Here is a 17195-nt window from a genome sequence, read left to right on the forward strand (position 1 = left end):
CTCCCACCATGGGTTCAGCCTCTGGGTCGTGCAGCACAGCAAAAATTATAATACAGACCCTGAGGGGCTCGGGGAAGGCTTGTGCAACCTCATGGCATAGATTTATATCCTGGGATTGTAAAGGTGTGACCTCCATGGCAGAGCTCTGCAGTCATGTCCCAAGCAGTGCAGCACAGCCACGCAGGCCCCTTCCCACCAGGATAACTTTGTGTTTGAGCAAACCAAGACAGCTTTTCCTTTTGCTTGGCTTGCCATGGGGATGAGCCCTCACTTCTCACTCAGGCCTGGCTTCCCTGGAGCTTTTTCCCTGTCTCTGGATGAAGACCACACCACATGCCTGGCCTTGCAGTCACACAAACAGGCACTCTGATTTCAGCATTCCTGCAGAACAGACATTGTCTGGTCATGGACGAGATGGGAATTCAGGCATCCTCCCTGCCTGACTCCACTGCAGAGATTTGGGACAAAACCATTCATCTTTACATCAAAGAAAGGGCTGGGAACCCATGCAGTGCTCCTGGCCCTGTCAGCACTGCATTGGCACCCTGACAGACACGGCTCCTCTTGGGATCACACACCCAGCTTGGAGAAGGGCCTGCCATGAGTCCTGTGGGATGGTGAGTGGTCCCAGCAGGAATCCTGAGAGATCAGCCCATTTCAGAGCACACATCCATCTGTAGCTCCCAGCCCAAGGCACCTCACTGGGCTCTGCATTCCTTTTCTATCCTCAGGTGCAGAAAATCCTTCAGGCAGAAAAGAGATGGAAGTGGGCAAATGGGAGATAACATTGTTTTAACTGGGACTCTGAAAGTTTAAAAAGGAACACAGGCAGAGTCATGCTGGAAACAGATTGCACAAATCTGACCTGATCCTGTAGGTAAGTGAAGTCAGACAGTCCTCGTGGCAAGGGGAAGACCCAGGTGCTGAAGGAAGCAGGAAACCAGGTCTTTCCTAGAAGCAGGGATGGTTTAGTGACATAGCTACAAAACAGGATGGAAGGGTATTTGGGCAAGGTGCCCAGAGGATGCTCCAGCTCTCCTTTTAGTGACAGTCACTGTGCCAGTCCCATGGTTTTTAACTGGAATGATGACACCATGCAGATCCCTTGCTGTGGTTGCAGAGGTCAGGAGGGGATCCAATCCGCCCCCAGCTGGTCCATCCTCAGTGCTGCTGCAGCTGGAGCTGGGGCAGCATCGAGGCACTCCCAGGGCACATCCATGGTAACAACAGATGTGATCCTGCTCCTAAGTGCCAATCATTCTCATGACATCCTGTTTCTGCTGGGGGCTATGAGAGGCTTTCTAGGGCAGGAGCACATCACATCACCTGCTGAAGTTGTGTGATGTGGGACAGCTGGCAGGCAAGTGACTCCTGCTGCCCTGCCCTGCTCTCACTGTTCCCTCAGTGCCTCTAGAAAAGGCAGTTCCACCCTGGGTGTTCCCCCAAAGGTGCTGCTGCCTCTGCAGCCCTGCCAGGAGCTGGTGGCATTTCATGTTTCTTCCCAGACTATTTACTGTCTCTCATCAAACTCCTGTTTGTCACCTGGTGTGAGTTTATCACATTTGTTATTTTATCAAGATAACAAAAACCTCCCCAACCAAACAAACCCCAGCCCAACATGTCACAATCTCTGGTTCCAGCTGAGATATCTCCATTAAGCACAGCCCCTCCCTGGAAAACCTGCTTTTCCCAGAAACTTCCCCAGCATCCCAGCCCCAACTCCAGATGTAGAAGCAGCGTTTGCAATAATAATCAAACCTTTAGCAAACTTCATTAGTAACAGCTTGCCAATGAGCAGAAATAATTACAGGTAATTGCTCTATGGACAGCCAAGCAGGGAGCACCATTTTCTCCATGTTAAACAGGGAAACGCAAGTAGGGAAAGAGAAGTACCAAAGGGCAAAAGTTGTTGTGTAAGGCTACAAAATGAGGAGAGACACTTGCTCTGACCCTACACCACCTCCTGCTTGGCTGGCCTTGTGCAGGGGCCTGAACTATAGCTCCAGGAGCATTATCGAGGCTGGGATCTGGAGGCACAGCTGGCTGTATTTGCCTTGTCACCGTGCCCCTGGTGTCCTGCCCCCAGCAGGACACCCCGGTGTTCCCCTGTCCCTTGGTTGGGACTCGGTCATCCCCACCCGGCTGCCGTGGGACACCTCGGGAGAATCTCAACAAACGGGTGGCAGTTTAGGGCACCGCGGGGAGCGGATTATGCAAATGAGGACATCCTCTTTAATGGCATTCCAAGATTTTTAGTCAAATTTAATTACCTTCCTTCTTCCCTCTCTCTGTGCCTGTCCCTGATCAAATTAAAACAAACAACCCCCAGCAGAGTGTTTGTGACAGGAGTCGTGTTGGAGACTAATTAAAACCTGACGATTGTCACCGCGACGAGCCTGGCAGCCGCCCGTGGCAGGCGGCGGGGGGACAGGGCAGGCGGCACGGGGACAGGGACAGGGCAGGTGGCACTGGATGCTCCCCACGGCAGCTCATTATCCGGTCCCGTGTCAAGGCTCCTGCCCGTGCCACGGCTGGCAGGGAGGGACCTGCAGCGGGAACACGTAGGTCTCAATTACTTCTGCGATAATTTAATGGACTAATTAATAAACCCATGCGGCACCTTCTCCGGGGTGCTGCGGGGTGAGGTCTGTGCGGGAGCTGCCGTCTGCCGTGGAGTGGGGAGGGGACAGCTGGGCTCAGCACCCTGTCACACGCCTGTCCCCTATGGGTCCTGGGCACACGGGGGCTCAGGCTGGTGCTGGCAGCTGCCCCCAGCACAGCACAGCTCCCTCTACCCCAGCCCAGCGGGAGTTGTGTGCTCCTGCCCTCCTCCCCCTCCCGGCAAAGCTCCAGGTTTCACCTTGGTGTGAAGAAGCCCCTGCTGTGCTCTCCTGAGGATTTTGCCTTCTCCTCCTGTGGTTTGCAGCGCCCGTGTGTGCTCAATCCCACTGAGACCGGGTCGGCTGCTCCGGGTCTCTGTTCCCCTGGGCAAACAGGTCCAGCCGGGCTAGGGAGGATGGATGGATGGATGGATGGATGGATGGATGGATGGATGGATGGATGGATGGATGGATGGATGTTTGCAGTCACTACTTGGCCGAGCAGTGGGAGGGAACAATCTCCCTGTCATGAACCAGCTGTGACCCAACCCCTCGCAGCCTCTTGTTATGGCATCGATGAAGTCACTAAATGATCCCTTGTTCATATTCCCGTAAATCAATAGGTCCTGGCGCTGTAACACACTGGCTGGTTCCAGTATTTTAGTTGGGATAGTCCTCAAGGGGAGCTGGGCTCGTTAATTAAATCCATCCAATCAATCTGGCCTGGAAGGGCACCGGTTTATTCATCAGAGGCTGAACTGTGCAGCCCAGGCGATCCGAAAGGCAGTAAATAAACATGGAAATGAAAAGCTGAGGCAGCAGAGTTTGGCTGGGCCTGGGAGACTTCAGAGCCGGGTCAGATAAAATGGGATCACATGTTTAATTTAACAAAATCCAATAAAATGTGCACCTGGATTGAACGAAATCCCTGGGATGGGGGAGCTGCCAGAGCTGATGCAGGAGGAGCCCCCAGGGGTCAGGGTGTGCTCAGGCCCTGCCCTCTCTGGAGAGCCCATCCATGTCCCCACACCCAGGGACACCTTGGGCCGAGGGCAGCACCAAGCTCAGCAGCTTCCCATGGATTGTCCTGCTCAGCTGCCTCTGCTGCCGAGGAACTCACAGCATGGTGGGGCTCACGTGTTCCTGAAGTTAATTACAAAGAGAGCCTTCCAGGAACCGGGGATGAGGAAAATTTGAGCTGATGCATGAGAAAACAAAGGAGGGCATAATGTCACTTTTCAGCTCATGGTTTTGCAGAATTGTTCCCTGCTCTACTGTGAAATGCTGAGGGAGCTGAGCTGCCAGAGAGGATGAGCTCCCTCCCATCCCGCCCAAGCCTAGTTTTGCCATTGTTGGAAACCAAAGTCATTTCAACATTGCTGTGATTGCAAAGATCTGCAAATCAGTTCTGAATAAAATATCACTGCTCTGAGTGGGGCATGGCTGAACCCTTGGTCCGTTGGGTTTGCTGTCTCTTGCAGCCTGAAGAGCTGAAATATCCCTTCTTCTGTCTTGGTTTTCATGCACAAGAAGCTGGATCAACCTCCATGGTGTTGGGATTGCCCAAGAGCATTTCCAGAGCAAAGGCAGAGGGCTCCCGAGGAGTCAGGGCAGGAACCCTCTGCCCAGCAGCCTCTGGGAGTTTTTACCAGCCCTGGAATGATGCTCCTGCTGCTGGCAGTGCCTGAGGGATTCGTGGACGGATGGCACAGCTAAATACTGGGGTGGGAGTGGGAATGTGGGTCAGGAACCCATATGGAGGACAGGAGGAAGATGAGGCCTTATTGTATTTGCAGGGAATGCCCCGATGAAGGGAGAAATGATGAGGAAGACTCCATTTTATCAGAAGGCTAATTAATTATTATACTATACTATTCTATACTATATTCCATTACATTAAACTAATTCTGCCAAGCACTCCACTGCACAGAATCTCGTGACTGTCAGTTGACAGTCCCGACACACACACACCTGGATCCAATTGGTCAGTGAATCAAAACACACCAGAATCCAATTATCAATTCCCTTCAGGTAAACAATCTTCCACGATGCATTCCACTTGTGAACAACACAGGAGCAGTAAATGAGATGTGTTTTTTTTTTTTTTTCTCTGAGTTTTAGAGAATGTGAAACCCAGAAATATTCTTGGGAAGAATTGTGCCTTGCTTTTCTCTGTGAAGAGAAATGTGGTGACAAAGCATCACTGTGCCTGTGCAGAGACCTTCTCGCACCTCTGCAGGGGCTGAGGAAGAGACATCTGTACTGACTGGATGGGGAAGATGAGGAAAACTTGCCAGAACACAAGCATGGGAAGAAGGAGTGGGGAAGAGTGTGGCAGAGACACTGCAGAGCAGGGACCAGCTCTGGCTGGACCCTGGCTGGAGTTTGAGGCTGAGCCTAATGCCCAGGAATGTTCAGAGCTGGGGTTTGCTCCCAGCTGCTTTCCACACCCTTGGGTGACTCTCAGAGGGAGGTGGCTCCCCTGAGACACCGAGGGCAGAGGTAGGAGGAGGCCTTGGCAGTCCCGTGGGTGGTCTTAGCCAGAGTCTGCAGGGGAAAAAGGTGATTCAAGTTTGGGTGGGTGCTGAGGCTGTCACGGCACAGGGAGGGGCTCAGGATTAGCCTGTAAACCATAATTAATGAATATGCAAAGAAGGGTTTGTCCCACTGAAGCTCCCTTTCAATGTGAGAACTCTTGGATGTCACCCCACCATGGAGTCATTTTCCCAAAGCCCCAGACACCTTTAACCTGGAAAACTTGTGCAAAGAGATGCTCTGCTCACATTTTGTGAGTGCACTGGCACCAAGGAACAAGAACCCTTTGGGAACAGCTGCTGTGGAGGGGGACAACTCGAGAGAGCAGGAGGGTGCCGTCAGCCTCCTCCTCCTCCTCCTGCTCCCTGGGATGCATTGAACTGGCAGAGCCTGCAGCCCTCCCTCCCTCCCAGTTCATCCAGCCCAGCAGCATCACCCACAGCCCCATGGGCAGGGTGGGGACAGGTCCCTGCAGGGCCAGGGCAGAGCTCTGGCATCTCCGAGGGGGCCTTTGCTGGGGGGGACAGAGGCCAGACCTTCCTGAGCCCCCCACCCCTTCACCAGCTCCTGCATCCCCCAGGCTGGGTTGGTTCCTGTGGTACCTGCGGCTTTCCCCTTCTGCTTTCCTGGGAGCTTGCGATGGAGCTCTAATGACACAAACTGTTAAGTGGTTTCAGTCATGAAGAAAGAAGCAGGATTTGCATCCAGGTTTTGTCCAATCCAGTGTTTTTCCAAGATGGTTTCTCCCCCTGCATCCCAGCCTCCTGGTGATTCCCCACGACCTCATTACTTCTGAGTTAACACAATGCACTTGGCTGCTGGAAGATGGTTTATTAATCCTGGAGACTCATTCCCGAGAAGATGTGTCCTATCTAGAGACAAAATGCTTTTATCATGTGTCCCAAGGTTCTGGCAAACCCCTTTGGTCTCCAAGCTTGCCTGGGGTGAGGACGAGAGCATGAGGAACAATAAATTGAAACTTTCAGGCAGTTTTTCCTCTGAGGATCAGGAAGCCCAGACATGCCTGCCCAGAGGGTGCCCTGGGCAGGGGATGGAGAGGAGGTGGTTCATCAGTGTCCCTGTAACAGCACAGAAGCTGTGTCCTGGGATGAACAGAGCACATTTCCCAATGCAGCACGTTCCTGAAATCCCTGAATGGAAAATCCATAGGCCTGGAAATGAGTACATTTGTTCTCTCGCTGTCTCCATTGTTAGCTGGAGGAACAGCTAACAGAGTGTGTCTTCTCTGGGGGCTGCAGCAGGAAGACAGATGGTGAGAGTGACTCCAGCTGTCAGTCCCTGGAGATGTGTGGAGGAATCAGTGTTTGACATCTGATTTAGCTCCTTCCTCAAGTCACCACCGTCCCTGGCTCTGAAAGACGTGTGTGCTTCTGAGACGGTTCAATTAAACCTCTCCCAACCAAGGGGCACATGCTCAGCTCCTCAGAAATGTCAACTGGCAGCTTGTCAGCAGGAGCCAATGGATCTGTGTTCCCTCCCTGGAATCTGGGTGTCTGCCTCCTTTCCCTTGCAGGGTAGAGTCACACTGGCCTGGGGGAGGATTGGCAGCCAACCAAGCAGGCAGAAATGAGCATAAACAGCTTTTGGAAAGGGGGAGCCTTTGGGGAGCATCCCCTTTCCAGGCTGGCTCCAGAGTGGGGACAAGCCAAAGGGAGCCCTGCTTAGGGGACAGGCTGTGTTACCTGGGCAAGGGACACCTGAGAAGCAGAAACACTGGAGAGGAGGAGGAGGAGGAAGAGGCAGACATTCCATGAGAATCTCCATCTGTATGCAAAGGGAGTATGGTCCAGGGCTGTAACACGTCCCAGATGAGGTGGGAAGGGCTCAGCAGAGCATGAGTCACTGCAGGGGAGGGGAGAGCAGCTCTCTGATAAGAGGTGAAGCAACTCCCTGTGGCTGGTTAATCTTCATTCACTGACTCTGCCAGTGGAGTCTTGCACAAGGCTTGGTGACCCGAGCATTCAACCCCGTCCCTTGGCTGCTGGACAGTCCTTATGTCCCTCCTGGGCACGTGGCAGTGAAGTTCTGGTGCCCAGAGAGAGTGTGGGGCACGGACACATGAGAGCTGCCTGTAGGGTCAATCCAGATGGGGCTGCCTCTGGAGACTCCAGGAGGTTCCATTTCCAGCACAGATTGGACCCGTCCCATCCCCACTGGCACAAGAAGCTTAAGGGACACCTTCCACTGTCCCAGGTTGCTCCAAGCCCTGTCCAACCTGGCCTTGGACACTTCCAGGGATCCAGGGGCAGCCACAGCTTCCCTGGGCAACCCGTGCCAGGGCCTGCCCACCCTCTGAATACTCTCAAGTAAATCTCCCCCAGTGTCTGAGCATTTCCCTCCCATCCTTCCCATCCCTCCTGGTGACCCTAGTCTGTCTCAAACTGCTGTAGATCTGTCTGTGTGTCTGGGCATGGTTTCCCGGTGGATGCGTGTCCCTCTGTCAGTGTGGATGCAGGTCTGTCCGTGGGTCTGTCCGTGGGTGCGGGTCTGTCTGTGGGTGCAGGTCCATCCGTGGGTCTGTCCGTGGGTGCGGGTCTGTCTGTGGGTGCAGGTCCATCCGTGGGTCTGTCCGTGGGTGCGGGTCTGTCTGTGGGTGTGGGTCCATCCGTGGGTCTGTCTGTGGGTGCGGGTCTGTCTGTGGGTGCGGGTCTGTCCGTGGGTGCGGGCCCGTGCCCAGAGCCGCCGCGCGGGGGCAGGCGGAGACCGCGGGAGGAGAGTGGGACCGACCGGGCTGTCGCTGCTATGGGACTATCTCCTGGAGGGAGGCGAAGCCTGGAGCAGGGGGAACCCCGCGGGCTGCGCTGTCCTCAGTGGGGTCTGCAAACTCTCTTGGGAGCGGTGGGATAAGGAGCTGTGAATCTGAACCGAGGCAGGGCTAAAGGGAACGAGTCCACCGGGAATGGGCTCCCCACTGCAGGGGCGAAGGGGTGAACCTGCAGGGTGACAGGGCAGGGGAGGCACAGGCAGAGGATGGCCCCGCGAGGTGGAGGGCACGAGTGAGTGCAGAGAGGGACCTGCACTGGGAGCAAATCCCCAGAGTGCTCCCGGACTCTCTGTCTGAGCTGGGGGTTCTGTTTGTGTCTGCCCTGGAGGCAGAGCCAGGCTGTGGGGATGGATGTCCACACCTACAGATCCCACAGGCAAACACTTCCAGAGTCACTCCCGTGGGTGCTGCCTAGGGCCAGCACCTGCTCCTGCCAAGAGCATCCTCTTCTGGGGCTGTTTTCTCCCGTCTTGGGTTTGTTACCAGTCCCCCTCCCTCCCAGAGGTGTCTCCCACTGGAGACACCTGTGTGACAGTGGGATCCTCGTGCCGGGGTGTGGGGCTGGCACAGGCCCCACCTGCCACCACCATCCCTGCCTGGGCTGCCGTGGTTGCCGGGGCAATGGATGTGATGTGATAAACAGAGGGAAATGGGGATGACGCCAGCAGGGAAAGGGCAGAATGGATTTTATTTCACGTTTATTGAAGCACAAATTGCCATAAGAACCAACTTCCTCGGGAGCAAACAAGGGAAGCTGAGATCCTCTGTGCTGCATGGTCTCTCTCTGGGCTCTGAAACAGCCTTTCAGCCACCATCCCTGACCTGCTGCTTGAGATGAGCTGTGGGTTTTCCATGGAATTGTCCTTTTACATTTGGATCTCGGAGTGTTTGGGAAGGATCTGCTGCAATCGTGAGGCTGGAATAGCCACAGCAGGGGGCTCTGCAGGGAGCTGCTCCCTTCTGTAGGATGTACCACTAGAGCAGCATGGGGAAGGAGATGGTGACCCCGAGGGCACAGGAGAGCTCTGCTGCCTCTGACCATGTTGGGAGGGGGCTCCAGAAGAGGTTATGACTGGTCTAACAGCAGATGAGGAATAAAAAATTCCAGATTTTGCATCTACATTTGTGCAAGCTCTGGTGATTGAAGTATTTCCATGTCTTTCTCCCACCCTCCGGGGCTGCAAGAGGTAGATTGGAGAGACAAGGAAGGCTCTGAGGGGCTGGAGTGTGTCCAGGGAAAGGAACAAAGCTGGGGAAGGGTTGGGAGCACCAGGAGTGGCTGAGGGAGCTGGGAGAGGCTCAGAGAAAAGGAGGCTCCAGAGAGACCTTCTTGCACTGCACAACTCCCTGACAGGAGGGTGCAGCCAGGTCGGGATCAGGCTCTGCTCCCAGGGAACAGGGACAGGATGAGAGGAAACAGCCTCAAGCTGTGCCAGGGGAGGCTCAGTTGGATATTAGGGATAATTTCTTCCCCAGAAAGGTGGTGATGCACTGAGAGAGGCTCCCCAGGGCAGTGGTGGAGTCTCCATCCCTGGAGAGATTTAACAGATGTCCTCTGGAAGAGTTACAGCAAAGGAGTTTAGGGGAGATCAAGTACCTTGGAGATGAATTTCCATCTGTAGGTAACAGTACCCCCTGGGCTGGTGCTCTCTGTGCATCCGTGTGTGTCCCCAGCACAGCCCCCAGCACACAGATGGCTCCTGGATGGAGCAGGGATGAGCCAGCAGTGGTAACCTTATCCTTGCTGCAGATGGAATTGCATTTACTGATATTCAGACCCAGCAGGGCCCATGTAGAACTCTCTGGTCTGATCTGCAGGGAGGGGAGGGCTGCTCTGAGTGGGAAGACCAGTGGGAAAATGAGCCAAGGAATGCTGATCCGTAAAAAGCCTTCCCAGGTACCCCACTCCATGCAGCTCCTGCTGTCCTGCTTCCAGCCCATCCCACTGTGCATGAAATGGAGAAGCCCTTGAGGAATTTTAAAGTGTCTACAGGAAATACCTGAAACTCTGTGCAGCAGGAAATGGAAGTGGAGGAGGTTGAGTGGCCATGAGGGCTGGGACACTGGCCCAGAGCATCCTCAGTCTGCTGTGGCTGAGGATGTGGAGGGAAACGGATTATCCACAGCTGGTGAAACAAAGGAAAAATATTTCATTTAAGAGAAGGGGAAAGATTCTCTCCACTCGCTCACAGAATCCCTGGTTGGATAATCCCCTGAGGAGAGGGGAAATGTGCCGATGGGGATCATTTATGGGTGAAGTTATTGGTCATTTGTTTCCACTGAGCTGGAAGAGAGCAGAAATCCATGGAGAAATGGAGGCAGAGGCCAGGAGACTTGGCTGGGCATCTCTTCCCCATGCTCCACTTTGTAAGGCGCTATTCCCAGCTCAGCTGTTCTCCCCCAGATCCCTGTTCCTGCCATCCCAATGGATGGATGAGCTTGGAAGTGGCTCCAGCATGCCCAGGACATGTCCCAAGGGCACTACCAGAATCCTGTCTCCAGACATGTCCAGCTCTTCTGGCCACCAGACTGACTTGAGACCCTCTAGGGAGAACAGAAAGGAGTTCCTTAGGAGGAGGAGGAAGGGGAGGAGGAGGAGGAGGGCAGCAGGGTGAGGACACACATCTGCTGGGGGGAGCCTGTTGGGAACTGAGCACCCCTCACCCTCTGGTCTCCTCATCAGTGACGAACACGTGCACCAAGGGCCACCGCAATGAAATATATATTTATAACAATCATCATTATTATTCTTTCATCAATTTTCTCTCCCGTGGATGGAGCCTGGCAGAGACTTCAGAGCAGGCAGAACTGCTAAAGCAGAAAGTAATGGTGCCCCCAGGACGAATAAACGGAGCACTTCAAACCAGCAGATGCTGCGGAAAGCCCCAGCTCAGGAAATATCTGCAGAATGAATCGGGAGCTTTATGGAGCTGGGGCTGAAGGAAAGGGCTGTAGGAAAGTTCACCAGCCCAGGAGGGGAAGGAAATAGGGAGGACCAGGAGCTGGCACCTCCTAGTGTGGGGCTGGCACCCTGGGGAGTGGGGCTGGCACCTCAGGGTGTGGGATGGAATCCCTTGATTGTTTAGGGTCTGACATCAGCCCTGATAGGAAAGACAAGCAGTTCCCTGCTCATGGATGCCCTAAATGTGCAGGAACCTGGAGTTCAGTGAAACCCCAGGAAAAGCTGAAGGGTCCCAGATGAGCACAGGCTCAACCCTGAGGAAGGAGGGAGAGGGCTCTGACAGGTACGGGAGCTGAGGAGTAATAACTGCAGCAGCATCCTTGGGACAATGGGAGGCCCCTGCTCCTGCCCCTCCTCACACTTTGCAGCTCCACTGATACCCACACTCCCAGCTCTGGTTTGGGGAGCCCTGGGCAGGATCTCAGGAGATGGGACCCAAAGATGGCATCACTAACTGTGCACAGCTGCCACCACTGCTACCCAGTGCCAGGAAAAAAAATCAGTAAATTAAGAAAAACAAGGTTCCTGTCCTGAAAAGCCTTCAGACTCAGGCAATCCAGCAACAGCTGGGACAAAGGCATTCCTGCATGTGCTGCTGAGGTTTGGCACGTGTCTCCTAGTTCCAGGTTGTTTTTTTTTTTTATAGTACATCATAAAATAATGTTCTATATTCTATATATTTTTATGGGCGGCAGGAGAGCAGTAGAAGGCAGGGATGGCAGGAGGCTGGTCAGGAGGAGGGAGGCTGGGGGAAAGAGTCTCCAGAGGAGCACCAAGGTGAGCAAGTGCCCTGGAAGTAGGGTCTGGGCTGGGGCAGAAGTAAGGGAGCAGCACCTGGAGGAGGGATATGTCAGGTTCAGCATGGTCAGAGCAGGGGCAGGTAGGGGTGGCTGGAGAGGGGCTACAGCCCTGGTCAGCTTTTCCCTGTGAGATGTGAGAGGAAATCCTGCACCGTGGGCTGGGATGATGCTGTCCCCTCCTGCAGCAAGAGCTGAGACATCCGAGGGCTTTCTCATCCATATACTGGGTGCTGTGTTATTCACAGCCAGAAAAGCACAGAGGGATGGGAAAAAAGCTCTGACAAATTGCCCTCAGCCCAGCCCTCAGGTCCCTCTGAGATGGCCATGGGTGGGACTGCTGCTGCCTGGCTCTGGCAGGGAGGATGCACAGCACGAAGGAGATGGCACCATGGCACGGAGGAGATGGCACCATGGCATCAGGGTGATGGCACCAGGGACAAACCCTTGGCTTTAGCCTGAGGGCACAGGAGACTGACCTTTCCCAGACAGCCATCCCTCCATGGCCAAGGGAACATGAACCACTGACAGCAAGACCTGAAAACAGGTTTTCAGGAAGTGAAATGTTTCTGTGAGTGGAAGAGCAAAGGGCTTTGGTGAGAGAATTCAGTGTCCCCAGGCCATTTAAGCAGTGGCTGTGTCCTGGACCTGCTCTGTCTCCCCAGCCCCACACTGTGGCATTCATGCTGTGGGACAGGCAGGGCCTGGTGTGGAGCCAGCGCCCAGCTGGCACCCAGCCCTTGGCTGCACCATGGGCCTCATTAGGTGCTTAATTTTTAAGATGTTCACAAACTTTATGGGCTCTTTCCTGGCCCAGAATGGAAACCTGCCTGTGGATCCCGGTGGCGTCTGCAGGCCGTGCTGCTGGAGCGCAGCGTGCCGGGGCCTGCGCCGCCGCCGTGGGTGGCAGGGCCGTGGCCTGGATCCCACCCCAATCTGTGCCAGGCGTGTTCCTGCAGCCCTTCCTGGGCCATCCCATCCAATTCTGTGCCAGGCGTGTTCCTGCAGCCCTTCCTGGGCCATCCCCCTACCCTGTCCGTGCCAGGCGTGTTCCTGCAGCCCTTCCTGGGCCATCCCCCTACCCTGTCCGTGCCAGGCGTGTTCCTGCAGCCCTTCCTGGGCCATCCCCCCCAATTCTGTGCCAGGCATGTTCCTGCAGCCCTTCCTGGGCCATCTCATCCAATTCTGTGCCAGGTGTGCTCCTGCAGCCCTTCCTGGGCCATCCCCACGGCAGCCCAGGTGATTCTTTCTCTTTGCTCTCTGCCCCTGGGGCGGCTCCAATCCTTTGATTCCAGAGGCTTGTCAGGACACTTCAGCAGCTCCAGAAGATGCATGTAAACACAGCGATTAAAAAACGCCATTCCAGGGGCTGTGCTGAGGCTAAAAATGGCACTGAGGTAGCCCAGCGAGAGAGAGGGGTGCCACAATAACTGTTCTATTTTTTTAAGCCCAAAGGAGGTCACACCAGTGGGGATGGGGGCACAGACACATGTGGGAGGGGGCAAAGGCCTGGGGATGACACAGGGAAGACAGCAGGGAGGAGAATGTGTTGCTGTAGGGTCCAGGGAAGATTCTCTGACTGTTCAGGGAGGAAGGAAGGAGCAATTTTTAGATAAAGTGACTGGACTACCCTGACAACTGCATTGTTTATTAGTGGAAAGTTGGAGGATTTCAGAGAGAAAGTGTTGTGAAGGTCATTTATTCTATTCAGCTCTGCAGAGCAGCAAGGGCCCCACAATTCCTGGCCAGAGATTGAGCATCTCGTGGATGTTCTCCCAGTAAAATACAGCTGGGCAAGGAAGGTCACTTCTTTCCTCCTTCCTTTACCGTTTCATACCTTTCTCTCACCCCATCAGTGCTGCCTTTTGCTGTGTCACATATTGACATGTGCTAAAGTTGAGGCCCAACCAGGGGAGCTTGGTAGGGAGGGGAAAATTGTTTTGGTTGTGGAGCTGAGTAGAATCCAGTGTGGAACCTGCACCTGCCCCTTCTCTGCACAGGATCAGCTGCAGGGACTGCCACAGGGATGCTCTGGTGGGTGGTCCCTTGGTTCTCCTTCAGCAGAGAGTCCCACTGACAGTGCTCAGCAAAGCTCTCATTAATGCACTCCTTGCTCTGGATTGGGGGTGATCAGATCTTCAGAACCTTCTCTGGCCCCTCCTCACCCTCAGTTCTCTCCCCCAGCCCCATCTCCCTTCCTGGGGCTGTATTTATCTTTGCAGCTTTGAGGAGGAGTAGGAATGGGAGCAGGAGTGGTGGCTGGAGCAGGACCTGTGGCTGGAGCAGGAGTGGTGGCTCTCGCTGTGCCAGGCACATGAGCTGTCTCCAAGCCAGCTGGAGGAGAAAGAGCTCTTCCTCAGAGCACTCAGGGTATCCCTCTCTGTTCCCCAAACAGACAGGCTGTGACCAGCAGTTAATATCCCTTTGGCACAGTGCCTGCCCAGGCAGGGTGGCAGGCTCTTCTTTTAATAACTTATTTATCTTTCCTTATTGCAGGAATGATGGCAGTTTTCATTATTAAGCTGCTAGGTAATAGTGTAGCCTTTGGTGGGAGCTGACTCATCATCCCCTCTTTGCTGACACTTGGATTCAGTTCCCCAGGAGAGCTGTGACAGGAGCAGGACGAGCAGTGCCCTACACTGCTGCAGCTCCGGAGCTGGCAGGGCAGGCACAGGCACTGGGCATACACACACTGGGCACATGTCCTGCCAGGCTTGGGTTCCCCAGTGATGCTCCCTGTCCCCCAGTGCTGTCCCCCACTCTGCTGTCCTGTTGTCCCTGTGTTTTGGAGGGGCTCCTGCCACGAGGAGCTGGTGTGTACCTCGCTGTGGTGGTGCCACAGCAGGGACACTGGGGACATTGAGCACAGGGCGATGGGAAGCACAGGCAGTGCCACAGACCCAGCTCAGCCCCAGCCCCAGAGCCCATGCAGGGGTGGCAGGACATGGAGAGAGCTCTCCTGCTCCTGCCTTGCCCTGAAAGCGGTGTCCTCCTCCCCAGCCCGAGGATTTGGAAACCACCAGCCCACAGTGGTTGTGTGTGGGCACCATGGAGCTGGAGGGAAGCCATGGAACAGCTGGAGAGGCTCTCCCTGCCCTGCTCAGCCTGGTGCTCCTCTGGCTAGGGGGAGCTGCCTGGGGATGGTGACACTTGGCATTGTGGCCATGCCAATGGAACAAGGGCAGAGCAGAAGGGACACTTGGGACCTAGCCAGGACCTGGGCCTGTTCCAGGGATGCAGCACTGCCACCATCACTGGGCTGTGCTGGCGGCAGCAGCAGTGATATATGAAATCAATTAAACATGACCCATTTTAAATTAGATGTACAAACACGCCTAAAGTTAAATGAGGGCTCTTTATAAAGAAAGAATGCAGTGTGGTACCACGTTAAATGAGAAACTCATGTAGTTCCCAAGTGGGAGCTTCCCAGACTTACACGTGGAGCTGCCTTTGCAAAGCAGCCCTTCTGCTGCTGCTGGGCAGAGGCAGGTTCCCACAGCAGGGATGTCTGGCTGTGGGGACAGGGAGCCAGAGTGCCATGGCCACTGGTGGGGCTGGCAGCTGGGAGGGGGCCTCATCCTGCACCTTCAGAAGCCTTAAAGCCACTGGATGGTTCCCCGTGTGTACCCAGCTCCCATGCTGGGAGCTCCTGCTGCCCCTTCCTCACCCCCCCAGCTGGACCCTGCTGCTGAGCTTGTCCATCCCTTCCAGATGCACACCTTGCTGCCCTTCCAGAGGGGAAGAAATCAGGAAAAAAGTGAACCAGTTTCTAATTATGCCTTGTTTGCTTTCATTTAGAGCTAATTCAGCCCACACAAAAGTTACTCACCCTATTAAAAGAAATACATATTTAAAAAAACCCCACAGATGCCTGATTCATTTTAGACTGTAGAAACAAGTTGTGGCTATTTCCACCTTTCCCCCTCTGATTACAAACTATTTGCATCTCAAAACAAACATCTTTAATTAGGACCAAAAGTTGCAGGGCTCTTCTCTCTGGCCTGGGTAGTGAAGCAAGTGGCAAAGCCTTGAACACTTCCAGGGAACTTCCTCAGCTTCTCTGGGCACCCTGTGCCAGGGCCTCACCACACAGGGAAGAATTTGTGCCTCACCCTTCTCCTTGTGTCTTAGGGTGGAAGGAAGCCATTCCATGTCCTGTCCCTCCATCCCTTGTCCCAAGTCCCTCTCCAGCTCTCTTGAAGACCCTGGTGGCACTAGAAGGGGCTCTGAGGTCTCCCTGGAGCCTTCTCTTCTTCTGGTGAACACTCCCTGCTCTCCCAGCCTGAACTCTTTGCTGGAGCTCTGCCTGTGCTGGGGACACTCTGGATGTTCATTTGGCCATGCTACCAGAGCCTGTGTGGGACATGGACAGGTGTGACTGCTCCCTCCTCTCCCCTGTTTTGGCAACCTGTGGGCATTTTGACAGAATGGTTGGGAATGAAAATGATTTGCCAAGACTTTTCACTCATCCCAGCTCCCTGCTGTGCCTGTGGCCGGTTCAAGCCCTGGGCACTTGGTGCCCTGAGGCACCAGGCACTGCCCTGCTCCCACCCCCAGCAGCTCCAGCGTCTGGTTCTGGGGGGATGTCAGCCAATGTTCCCTTGGAATAACATTCCAGAGATGTTTACAAGATACATACAGAAAATAAATACACAAAAAGAGAATTTACTAAAAATAATAAAGCTGAAAAGCTGTGGAACTCCTCGCCTGTCCTGCTGGCATGGCACAGTGCCTGGGGGGCTGCCCATGAACTGGGATGGGGCAGCCCTGCAGAGGTTTGAGAGAAGAATGGGGCTGTTTGCTTTTCCCATCCTCATATGTCACATTTTGAGCAGGACATGGAGCTGGGAACAGCCATTCTCCCCGGGGTCAGGCTGCTGCAGGTCCCACCCTGCCCGGATCCCCTTCCCCACCTCCCTGTGCCCCTCAGGATGCTGCGCTCAGAGCAGAGCGTGAGGCAGCTCGGAAGTGCTATGCCAGAGGAGGAAAAAGCAGCCTATTAATTAACAGCAAATGTACAGTTAATGGGGCTTTTTCCCTTCCTAAACAATTCATCAAAATGATTTCATCGAAATTTAGCTGATGGGGCGCGAAACGCAGCTGCTCTGTCCTGCTCTGCGCTTTTTCTGTCCTGGCAGGAGCAGAACGCTGAGAGTGCAGCCGCGGGTTTGGGCTTCATGGTGCTGCAGGATGGGGGCTCTGGGAGTGAGTCAGTGCCTCTGCCACTGCCAGAACTCAGAAGATAAAGGGGCTGTAAGTGAAGGAGTTCCACTGCACCAAGCTGACAGAGCGCTCACCCCTCTCTTTACACATTTACTCCTTTACGCCTCAAGTTCATTTCAATATGCAGCAGAAAATCTTGTTGGGCCGGTCTGGGGACTGCAATAGAACCAGGCAAGGGAGGAAGGCCGGGCTGGCTCTTGGGGATGCTGTCCTGGATATGTCCTGCTGTTACCCAGTTCACCTGGACAACAGACTGAGCCCAGGAATGGCCTAGCTTCATGAAGTACTTCAAA

This window comes from Haemorhous mexicanus, chromosome 14 (assembly GCF_027477595.1).
Source record: "Haemorhous mexicanus isolate bHaeMex1 chromosome 14, bHaeMex1.pri, whole genome shotgun sequence".
Classification (NCBI taxonomy): domain Eukaryota; kingdom Metazoa; phylum Chordata; class Aves; order Passeriformes; family Fringillidae; genus Haemorhous; species Haemorhous mexicanus.